Here is an 11,945-nt window from a genome sequence, read left to right as displayed (position 1 = left end):
CCAAATGCACCAAGATGGACACTGATCAGCTGAGTGCCCCGTTCACCTTGTGGCATGGGGACATCAAATGAAGACCACTTTCCAGCCAATCTCCTAGGCTTGACAATGGACAAGGATTGAAGATGCCCTGTTCCTGGCTTGACCACAACCATCTCTCACAGGGAACCTAGTATAGCCATTACAGTATTGGGGTAATCCATTTCCTTCATTTTGGACACCAGAGCGACTTACTCAATCTTGAGGGAGTTTTGGGGTCCCACCTCTCCTTCTCATCTCCCTATTGTTGGGGTAGGGGGATAGCCTTACCTACCTTACCAGATCCCACCACTTAATTGTATTTTCAGGGGTATCCCTCTTACCCCCACATTTTTAGTTGTGCCAACCTGCCCTTGTGTCCCTAATGGGAAGAGATTTTCTAGCTAAGGTAGGAGCTTTTATTTCATTTACTCCCCTCATTTGCCTTATGCCAGACTCATCAGCAGCTCCTCTCTTCCTCCTCCTCCTAGCTACCCAGCCTACTAGCTTTAACATTTCATTTCCCTTGTGAGCCTCTCAGGTGGACCCCAGAGTCTGGGACAACAAGTACCCTTCTATTGCTAGGCACCATTCCCCTATTATTATCCAGTTGCAGGACTCTACCAGGCACATTAGCCGAGCTCAGTACCCTCTCTCACTCCAGAGCCTTAGGGGACTTAAACCTATAATTTCTGACCCTCTCAGAAAAAAGCATGCTCCAGATTTCTCTCTCTCTCTTGCTAACACTAACCAATAAAATTCTGATAGCAGAGTACTAAACATTATAATATCGTGGCTACCAGCTCAAGATTTTAAATTCCCTGTGGCTGCTTCTTAAATGTTAAAAATTCTTCCAAGCTCCAGAGCCAGCTTGAGTCCACCTGGACAGCACCTTGTCACACCCAAACAGTTACAAAGCCTGAAGCAGCAGAAGGCGATGGACAATTCCCAAAGCAGTGGAGGGCAATCCACTACCTCAGGACGTCTGGCTAAGCCAAAAGCCCCCTTCCCTACCCTCAAAAGTTAACCAACATGAACCGAGTCATCTGGCAGCAGTTTTGGGAGACACGACGCCCCATTCATATTCATCCACCATTTTTTTTTTTTTTTTATAAAAACAAAGAGTTTAGACTGTTAGAATTCCTAGCCACTCCTCCAGATACATGACCACATGTATGCTGTCAAGTAGCCAGACAAGATGCTTAGTCATCCCAGGGTCTTACGTCCTATGTAACCTGTGTGCTGCATGATCATGTAATTTGCGCCCAGCATGTGTGGCATAGGTACATATGCACATATGCACTTGTGTGGGGGGAACCTATAAAAGTGGATTCCACCTATTCCCCCTTTTTGCTATTCCTGCAAGGTCATTCCCTAGGCTATGACATGTGTAGGAAGTAGTTGTAGACTCTGGAGACTAAATGAGCAAATGACTTTGCACACTGAAATAAATCTTTCCAGAGAGTGAGGTTCCTTAAGAGGCAGTAAAACATTTCAGAAGACTCCAACAATGTTTAATAATAGTGTTAAAAATCAGCACAAAAACACAGTGCAAATGAAAATGGTCTTTAAGGATTTCTTTTCTGAATTATTGCAGACCATTCATTTTTCTTTTCTTCCAGACTTTCATGTGGCTCTCAGATCTCTTCCTTTCTCACAGCACTTTAATCTTTGCAGTACCCTAACGGAGGAGGATTGTTTCATTTGACTGTTTGTTAGAATTAGGATTAAGGAGTGACAGCAAGGATACATGTATGCAATTGTCAAACCAAAAATAAATAGCAGTTTGTTTTCTGGAATAAATAAACAAGATATATCTATGGCAATACCTATGAAATACAGTATATAAAGGATGATAAAAGAAATTAAAATTTTCATATATTTTACATGAGCTTCTGTGTTGAGGTCTCTGAATCCTGAGACATATGATTGCATCCACCTGCTGTGTCTTCAAATCAAAATAATTAACAGGAAGCTTGCAATTAGTGTAACCATCAAATAGAAAATGACGCTCACATTTACAAAAACATAGTCAATAATGAACTCACTTTTCTTAATGGGGATCTGTTGGAATGTGTTTCTTTTGTTGTCTTGAACCAACTTCCCAAGTAGTGGAAAAGAAAGTAATCATGTTACAAACAAGCATCCTATCAGGAAGATAAAGGCCACATTAATTCTCTTCTTTAACCAGAGGAACATATGGTGGGAAAAATTTGCTATCTTTAGAAAACAGAAGATACTGAGGCTGGTGGCAAACAAGATCCTCAAGAAATTTCTCCCACCTCAACTCCTGTAGGCTCCCACTCAACATGCCCCTATCTAATCTCAAGTCTTGTTCTTTTATTTAATGACCCATTAAGTCCAAATAGTGCCCCCAAACATGCACTGGTGTGGGGCCATCCACTAGAGTATATGTAAACTACCAGTGGCCATAGCCCTAAAGAGGAATGATGCTGCCTCCTTCACCCCATAGCTCCTCAGGCATATGTTCAGAAGTGTTCCTCTGCTATTATTACTGCTATTAGTACTGACATTTGGACTGGGCTAATCTTGTGTAGGCTTTGTGTTGATAACCATAGCTGCTTAGAATCCATGAATGCAATAACTGTGTTGTAGCCATAAAACTCTTTCATAGCATTCTTGTCCATCAGTTTTCTCTTAAAATCTTCCCACCTCTTCTGCAATGTTCCCTGAGCCTTAGTTGGGGAGATGGCAAAGATAGTCCATTTAGCAGTAGGCCCTCACCGTCACTTTTTCTTAGTACATTTATCAGCCATGAGCCTGCATTAGTTGTTACCCACTGCAAAGGAAACTTTTCTGATCAAAGTTAAGAGAAGTTCATCTCTATTGGTATAAACAAAATTAGAAGGCAATTTGACAATACATTTATCAAATCAATAACGGCAGATTATACTCTACAGCTCAGGCCTCATTTTGAAACAGATGTATGGTCCCAGGCATTAATTTCCTTTGGTGAAGTAGGCATCATTCCAATCAGAAAGTAATTTGGTTACCCCATATCTGGTACTATTATATCAGTATACATATCTTGCCTGGTAGCTGGTATTTTAGCAAAGAGGGTCCTGTGGTCATGTATTAGTCTGGGTTTTGTAAAGTATCAGAGTACAGAATGAATCTCTCTCTTTCTATGTGTAAAGAGGATTAATTAGAATGACTTACAGGATTTGGTATAGTTAATCCAACAGTGGCTAGCTGTGAACAAAAAGTCCAAGAATAAAGTAGTTACTCAGTCCATGAGGATGAATGTCTCAGCTGGGCTTGCAGCTGGAATCCTAAAAAAGTAGCCTGCAATGCCAATTAAAAATGGACTTACTGATAAGGTGAGAACAATCAGGCAAAGACCAAAAGCTTCCTTCTTCCATATCCTTATGTAGGCTTCCAAAAGAGGAAGGCATGGCTCACATTAGAGGTGGGTTTTCCTAGCTCAAATGATCTAGATTAAAAGTGTCTCAAAGATCTGGATAAGAAGTGGATCTTCCTACTTTAAATTAAGTAAAAATACCTCACAAGAGTGCCTTCCATGTTTGGGTTTTAGTTAATTCCAGATGTAGTCAAGTTGAAAACCAAGAATAGCCACCACAAGTCTACTCCTTGTCAACTGGACACAAAATCGTATCTCTTCATGTCATGATTAATTTCTAAATGAAACAAATAACCAGGACATATTCATGTCAGAATGGAGTAGTAACTGAAGTAGTCCTCTGATCTGACTGGGAGCAAATCTACCTTGCAGGCAGGAGCAGGAGAAGGCCATGTGACCCTTCCCCTTTTCCTTATAAGAAGTCATATACAACAGCAAGAAGCACCGCCTCCTTCGGGCCCTATAGCCCAAGGTCAAGGGCAGAGCAAATACCAGGTTAGTTGATTCTGTGAGTTTTCTTGTGGTGTCCTTGACTCCTCTGGCTCCTACAATCCTTTCTACCCCTCTTTTGTAGGATTTCCCAAACTCTGCCTAACGTTTGACTGTGGATCTGCATGTTTCCATCAGTTGCTGGATGAAGCCTCTCTGACGACAATTGGGATAGGCACCAGTCTGGTCACAAGAGATGGCCAGTTCAGGACACGTATCTGCTATTGCTAGGAGTCTTAGCTGGGGTCATCCTTGTAGATGTCTGGGTGATTCCCTTTCACCAGGTTTTTACTCTTGTGGGATGAACTCATCAGAATAATCTTTCCTCTCATTGTTGCCTTCCATTCTCCCCTCACAGGCCCCACATCCATGTTCTCATCCTTCCATTCCCCCTTCACAGCCCCACATCCATGTTCTCATCCTGTTATCTGGGCTCTGAGCTGAGCTCGGGATCAGCAAGGTTACTGTGAGCATGACAAACAAAATCATGGAAGAGGCTCTGGAGCTTCTTCCAAGTCTATGCTGTAGAGAGCAAGGCAGCTTCCTCAATAAGGAAAAGTAAAATGAATGATGCCTTTGAACTCTAACTGGGTGTCCAGTACATCTTGTATCTTTCACACTAGGATGTCCCGCATATCTTATTTTTCTTTGGGATTTTAGCCCAGCAGGATGGGGTGTGGAGGAGCTTTATAGTGTTATTTCTAAAAGGTACAATTTGTGACTTGGATGGCATTGTTGAAAATGCACTCTTTAAGAAATTCAGGCAGATAAAATAATTTAAATTCATATAGTATTTTAATTTCTGACTGGTTCTACTGACTGTGAAATTGCACATAATTTTGTTCAGTTTGTGTTGAGGGGTAGAAATGTGTGCATGGATGGTGTTGTATACTAGCAGTAGTTCTAAAGACTCTAATTAGATTGTATATAGCTTAATTAATTTAACCCCAAATGAAGATGTTCAATAATTCTGTTGCTATGGCAAAGACTCCATATATTATGATATATATCTCTCTTTATATGATATTTAGATAAGCTTGGATAATAAGTCATTTCTGATCAATTGTGTAATGGGTTTGAACACTACAGGAACAAAGGAATACCACAAGGTTCACTCCATGTCTCCTCATACCATGAGATTATCCCAGAGTCAAAGAACTCAGATTTAATCAAAGAGTCCATAGGGACTTTGAATAGATGGCTTAAAATCCTTTGTTCTTATTAATATTGTTAAGGTTAGTATAATGGAAGTAGCCAGGAATGCACTGTGGGGTTTCCAGTGTGGAGCAACGTGAATACATGTTTCCTGGAATGAATGATTGTGTTTCATGACTATAAGACTTTTTATAATATTCCACTCTTTCCCAGTATGTTCCATTGGGTTGTATTTGGACTTTAGTACTCCTAGGAATTTATTTTTGTCATCATCACCATAATTGTAGACCACAATTAAGTACCTGATTAAGTTGTTCTTATACAATCTTTACACGATCTATTCTATGGTATGTTTGTTCTACTTTGTAAACATGTTCTATACCTTTTTTCCACATTGGTATTCTGTAAGAGGATTTTTTTCTCCCATAACAATCTGATTCTTCCTCATCTTGTGAAAAGTATGTGTTGACTATTCTTAGTTCCTTTTTTTCCTTTTTATTTATTCTGTTACATCATGTATCTTGATCCTACTCATTTCCCTGTCCTTTACATCTGACTTTCACCTACACCTGCCCCGCCAAATAAAATTTAAGAGAAAAAGGAAATAAATAAAAAAATTGAAAGGGAAAAAATAAAAAAATCTCATCATGGAAACTGCAGTTTGACACTGTGAATCATGCCATAAACCCTTTGTCCATATTTATCTTTATTTGCAAGTGTTCATTGCAAAGAGTTGTTGTCTTGTTCAAGTCCTCTGGTTTCTACTACACTATCAATGTCATTCCCTCACTAGAACTCTTCCTGGATATCCTGTTTTTGCCCTGTGTTGTGGAGATCCTGCAGCTTTGGGTTTGTGGGTCAGGTCCTTTCATGTGCTCTAATAGATCATAGATGTGGTAGATGTTGAGGAAGGCCAAGTCATAACCCTGGGTCTGGGCCTGGAAAGCTGTAGGATTGATCTGCCAGATGAGAAATAAGGACAGCTCTCCATGCTTACAACTTTAGGGATGGTTCACCACACTTATGATCACAGGCCAGCTCTTCTATCTGCTTCAGGCATTTATGGGTTAGGGGAGGGCATGTTTCCCTTGCCTATGCCACTATAAGACACATAAGAAATGGGGACAGTTCTCCCATACTCACAACTTAGGAGTTGGCTCACCCACACCTGTTAACAAGGTTGGCTCTGTTGTGCTGCCCTAGTGAGATACAGGGCCTGCTCTCCTAAGTGTTGTAGCTGGTGGGGATCAGAGTCAACTCTCCTGCTTTTGTGATCTCAGGACCAGCTCTCCCACCTGTCTCAGGTGTTGACGGGGTGGGGGAGGACAAGACAGATGAGAAATGGGGACAGCTCTCCTATGCTCATGACTTTGGAGCTGGCTCACCCACACCTGCCCTAACATGGCTGGTTCTATTGCGCTGCCCTAGTGAGGTGCAGGGCCTGCTCAATCAAGCGTTGCAGCTGGTGGGGGTCAGGGACGGCTCTCTGGCTCTTATGACCACAGAGCAGCTCTCCCATCTGCCTCAGGCATTGATGGCAACGTCACCCCCCCCCCCCAACCTTGCTACCTCAAGACAGATGAGAAATGGGGTCAGTTCTCCCATGCTCACAACTTTGGGGCTTGCTCACTCACACCCCCTCTAACTGGGTTGGTTTTACTGGGCTGCCCTAGTGAGGTGTGGGGCCTGCTCTCCCAAGTATTGCAGCTTTTGGGTGGGGCAGGAACAGCTTTCCCATTCTTGTTCCTTCAGGGTCAGCTCTCCTACCTGCCTTAGGCATTGATGGGTGGGGATGGGGAAGGCATCTCTCCCCATCCCATGCTACCATGTAGCAGATGAGGGGTGGGGCTAAGACTCCCATGCTCCTATTCTCAGGGTTAGCTCACCCATGCTTTCATCAAGAGAGTCATGTGTTGCCCAGACAAAGTACAGGCTTGCTTTCTTGTGTGCGCCGCTGGTCAAGGGTGAGCTCCCTCACCATCTCAGCCACTCCTTCCTCTCTCTCTCATCTCTTCAGATAAGCCTCTTCCACAGGACCTGAACCATTCTGTCTGTCTCTCCCATAAAACACCATCCATACATCTGCTCACTCTAATAGTGTCCATCTGGTTGGTGCTGCAAGGTACCATGTGGGCTTGTGTTTTCTCTTCGGAGCCTGGTGGACAGCCCCAGGGCTGTGTGTCGGTCTCTTGTCCCACTCAGGTTACCATGATGCTGAGCTGGGCCATGCTTCCTCATAACAAAGAGACCATTATAGTGCCCAACTGCCTGTGCCATATGGGCTCCTGATTGGTGCATTTGGCTGTGTTCTGCCCAACCTGGCCACATGGCACGGGGTGAAGGTTTTGCTGGAGTCTGGCTGTGGGCTAGGTTAGAATCCCCAGCCTTGCTTATACTCTCTATTCTTTTTTTTTTATTTTTATACATTTTTTTCTCCTTTTTATTTATTCTTTGTGTTTTTTACATCATGCATCCCATTCCATTTCCCCTCCCTTTGTATCCACCTCTGCCTTTGCAAGCTCCCCACAAAATAAATAAAATAAAATGAAATGAAATGAAATGAAATTTCAGAGAAAAAAGAAAAAAAAAACAGAGAAGGAAAAAGTTAATCTCGTCATGGAAGCTGTAATATAACATAGTGAGTCACACAGTAAATCTTTTCATCCATATATCTTTGTGTGAAAGTGTTCATTGCTAAGAGTCATTGGTCTGGTTCGAGGTCTCTGATTTCTGCTACACTATCCATGCAGGACCTCATTGGAACTCTCTTGGTTATCCTGCTATTAACTTGTGTTATGGAAATCCTGCAGGTTTGGGTCTTCAGGATCTGTGCCTTCATATGCTCCAGCAGACCACAGTTGGGGTGGGCCAACTCGTAACCCTGGTTCTGTGCCTGGATAGTTGCAGGGCTGGTCAGCCCACCAGCTCTCCCTTGTTCTCATCACAGAGTGAACTCTCCTGCATTGCCCTGTCAAGTTCAACCCTTGCAGCCTGTTCTCCTGCTTTCATGCCTCAGAGCAGATCTCCCATACCTACACCTTCAGGGTCAGCTCTACTGTGTTGCCCAAGCATGTCTCTCAAGTGCTGCAGCTGATGAGGGGCTTGGCCAGCTTTCCTGCTGTTATGACCTCAGGGCCAGCTCTCTCACCTGCCTTAGTCATTGATTGGTGGGGCAGGGAAGGGCATCTCTCCCTGCCCATGTGACCACATGACAGATGAGTAATGGGGACAGCTCTCCATGCTCACAACTATGGGCTGGCTCACCACACTTCCACCTACTGGATTGGTTCTACTGTGCTGCACAGGTGAGGTGCTTGCAGCTCTCTCACCTGCTCTTGTGACCTCAGGCCAGCTCTCCCACTTGCCTCAGGCATTGATGGGGGGGTGGTGTAAGGCATCTCTCCCAAACCATGGCACCATATGGAAGATGAAGAGCAGAGTCAGGTCTCCATGCTCATTTTCCTGGGTTGGCTCACCTGTGCCTTGCCAACAGGGCAAGTTCCACTGTGTTGCCCCATAAGCACAGCACCTAATATCATGAGTTTTGTAGCTGGTAGAGGGGTCAGCTCCTTCACCAGCTGAAGATGGTAGGGGTAAGGGTGGAGGAGGACATCTTTCCCTCATCCCTACCACCACACCTTGGCCGAGGGAGGCAGTATCAGCTATGCCCTCTCACATGCTCAAGGTTGGCTCACCCATGCTGCTGTCCACAGGATCAACTCCACTATGGTGTCCTAAAGAGGCAGAGGCTCATTCTCTGGAGTGCTGCAGCTGGTGAGGGTTGGATCAGGTCCCTCACCTCCTGCAGGTGGTGAGGGGTGTGGGGAGGCATCTTTCCCTCACCACATGGCAGCATGATCTGCTTTCCTTTTTTCTCATGCTCAGGGCCAGCTCGCCCTTGCCCTGTGAAGAGTGTCAGCTCTATTGTGCTTCTAGGTGTGTGTAGGACTCTCCCGAGTGCTTCAGCCAGGGAGGTGCAGGCCCAGTTCACTCTAATGTTGTAGCCAGTGAGGGCAGTATAGCCTTCCTTCTTGGCTTTTGGTGGTACCAGGAGCTGGGGTCATTAAAACAACCAGTTGCAACAGGGCATGAACCTAGACATGGCTCTGACTGCAACCCAGACCTAGACATCATCATGGCCTTCATGACATGCATCAGTCCACTCCTCCTTGCTTTCACCTCCTCAGCTATGCCTCTGTCCACAGAGCATGAACATTTTGGCTCTCTGTCTCTGTCCCATAGTATACCGTACATTAGCTCACTATAATAGTGCCAGTCTGCCTGGTGTCACATGTAGGTCTCATTGTCTACTCAGTCATCATGGCACTAGGCAGGACACTGCTTCCAAGATTTATAATGGTGCCAACTGCCCAGCTTGTGGTGAACTTCATCCTGCCCCAAGTCTACTGAGCTGGTGTGGAGCTGTGTTCATCCTCCAGGGATATTCTCTGTTTTTAATTGATTTTCTTCTGTTAATTTTCCTCTATCTGGCTTTTATTTTTGTTTATTTTGGAAAACACCTTTATCAATATTACATAAAAAATTTTAAAATTCTTTATATTTTGTTTATGGCTGCTTTGCTTGGATGTATCTACATATACTGCATGCATGGTCCAAGAGGCCAGGAGAGTGCATGAGATCCTTTGGAATTGGAGCTACAGACTTAGGTGCATTCTGGGAACTGAAGATTTAACTAGGTTCTCTGCAAGAGCAGTCAGTTCTCTTAACCAATTAGGCATCTCTCCAGCCCTCTTTTAGTTTTCTAATCTAAAGCTCTAGGGTTCATCATTATACATTCAACTTATTCTTAATTTTGAGTAGTGCTAATAAGGTTTTACAATATCACTTTTTATACCTGGATTACCTGGACTGATGATTTTGCTTTTAATGATTGTGGCACATGTTAATACTAGTGTTGTTTGAATCTTAGAAGGTCTTATAATAAAAAAAAAACATGGTACCAGGTATTGGGGTAAAGCTGAAAAATCAGAGAAGCAGAGCAAGCCACCGCCACCACCAACTCCATGAATCCTCTGAGTCCTCCCCAAATGTCTCAGTGAACTGCCTTAGTTCCTATTTCCTCACACCTTATATTCCTTTCTCTGCCCTGTTATCACTTCCTGGATGATTAAAGATGTGTGCAACCACTGTCTGGCCTCTATGTCTAATCTAGTGGCTGTCTCTGTCCTCTTATCCTCTGGCAGGCTTTATTGGGATACACAATATTTCATCACATACTTGTTTGTTTGCTGCTTCTCTGTATCCTGGAAGATGCAAATTAGTCACAATAGCAGCTGCCTCTTGTTTCATACCATGAGGAGGTTAAAGGGACATTTAGATTAGTGTAGGACTGTGGACATGCATATAGTTTGGTTATGGTGAGTGGAGAGGGCTATGTTTATGATTGTTATAAAGAAACTGTGTTGCTTCAGTGTGGATGGTTGGGTCCTAGGCTCTATCTATGAGGATCAGCTCTGGAAATATCTTAAGCGTTTAGAGACTATTACAGGAAGACCTTTTCAGCATTCAGATTGTCACTTATAATTTGGCCTTTGAAAGGAGAGAGAGATGGTGTTGATTTCCACTGAATAAAACAAGTTGCATTCTAAGTGACATTTAGCAGATGATAATTCTGTCCTGATTATGGAAAACTATAGTTTCTCCTGTTCTCTCATACTTCTTAGCTCTTCAGAGATAGACAATAAGTACTTGGTCTAAAACACTACATGGGAGGGAACTTGGAGATGAGTGTCTTGACCAGGGCATATGAAAGATCTTCAGGTGAAAAACTAGGCTAGAGTCAGGAATATTTGCTTATTTTATGTGAGTGACCTTGGAAGTGGCAAACTGGGGAAAATCATCACAGTCCATTGCTTTCTAGTTCTCAGATGATATAATGTGTGTCTGCAAATTGTTACTCAGTTCAAGTCTTCCCAGTTTTTTTTTTCACTGTCAACAATGAATGAAGAGATTAATGTGTCATGAACTAGAAACATGAGCTATGAACTCATTGGAAATAATAAAAATAGCATCTAGAGAAAAGCTGACAGAAAACTGAGTTAGCAAGAGTGAGGTTGAAGCAATGAGCCCATGTAGCTGGCACTTTAGCACCTAGGGATGTGGAAGTCCTCTGACATTTGTCTTCTAAACCTATTTCAAAAGTAGCATGCCTACAGTGATAAATATATTCCTAATTCTCAAAAAAGATATACACTAGTTTAAATCAGTGTTCAAAAGCTATCATAAACCCTACCTACACTTTCTTTGCTAAAGTGCCAAATCATATATTTAATAAGCACATTGATATATTATATATTTCATAGTCATTCATTTATCAAAACATTTGTGCTTTATGTTTTCATCTACTACTTACGATGTATCAGAAGTGCATGTGTTGCTGCAGATACGGAGTTACAGATGACAAGCACACACACATCGTGGGATATAATTTATAACAATTTATATGTATATATAATTTAATATAATTAATGTATGCTCAGAGCTACTAGTATTTAAGAATTTACTGATGCCAATTTTACACTTTCTTAAATTTGAAGTGCCAAGGGTGTGTGATTTTTTTTAACATTTTCCAATTATATACTAAATAAAATATATTATATTGCTATTAAATCATATGTATTTACAGCTCTATATTTAATGAGAGAATATTTTGCACTTAGGAACTATTGAGTTTTTAAAAAGTAAGTCATTTTTGCAGTTTAAATTTAATTGATTTTTAAATTGAATATATAAAAATGCTGTGGGATGTCTTTCTGTATGCTGTGAATGTGTTGCTTTGATTGATTGATAAATAAAGCCTAATTGGCCAGTAGCCAGGCAGGAAGTATAGACAGGTGGAGCAGATGAGGAGAATCCTGGGAAGAGGAAGGGCTGAGCCCTTCCA

General features: G+C 42.4%; 1 pseudogene; it reads right to left on the bottom strand.

The window, feature by feature from the left end:
- Positions 1 to 1,641: 1,641 nt before the first annotated feature.
- LOC114689002 overlaps positions 1,642 to 11,945 on the bottom strand; it is a 40,760-nt pseudogene continuing 30,456 nt past the window's right edge.

This window comes from Peromyscus leucopus, unplaced genomic scaffold, assembly GCF_004664715.2.
Source record: "Peromyscus leucopus breed LL Stock unplaced genomic scaffold, UCI_PerLeu_2.1 scaffold_1471, whole genome shotgun sequence".
In the NCBI taxonomy this organism is placed as follows: domain Eukaryota; kingdom Metazoa; phylum Chordata; class Mammalia; order Rodentia; family Cricetidae; genus Peromyscus; species Peromyscus leucopus.
Note: the sequence above shows the minus strand (reverse complement) of the source record. Positions and strands in the feature narration are given on the sequence as shown.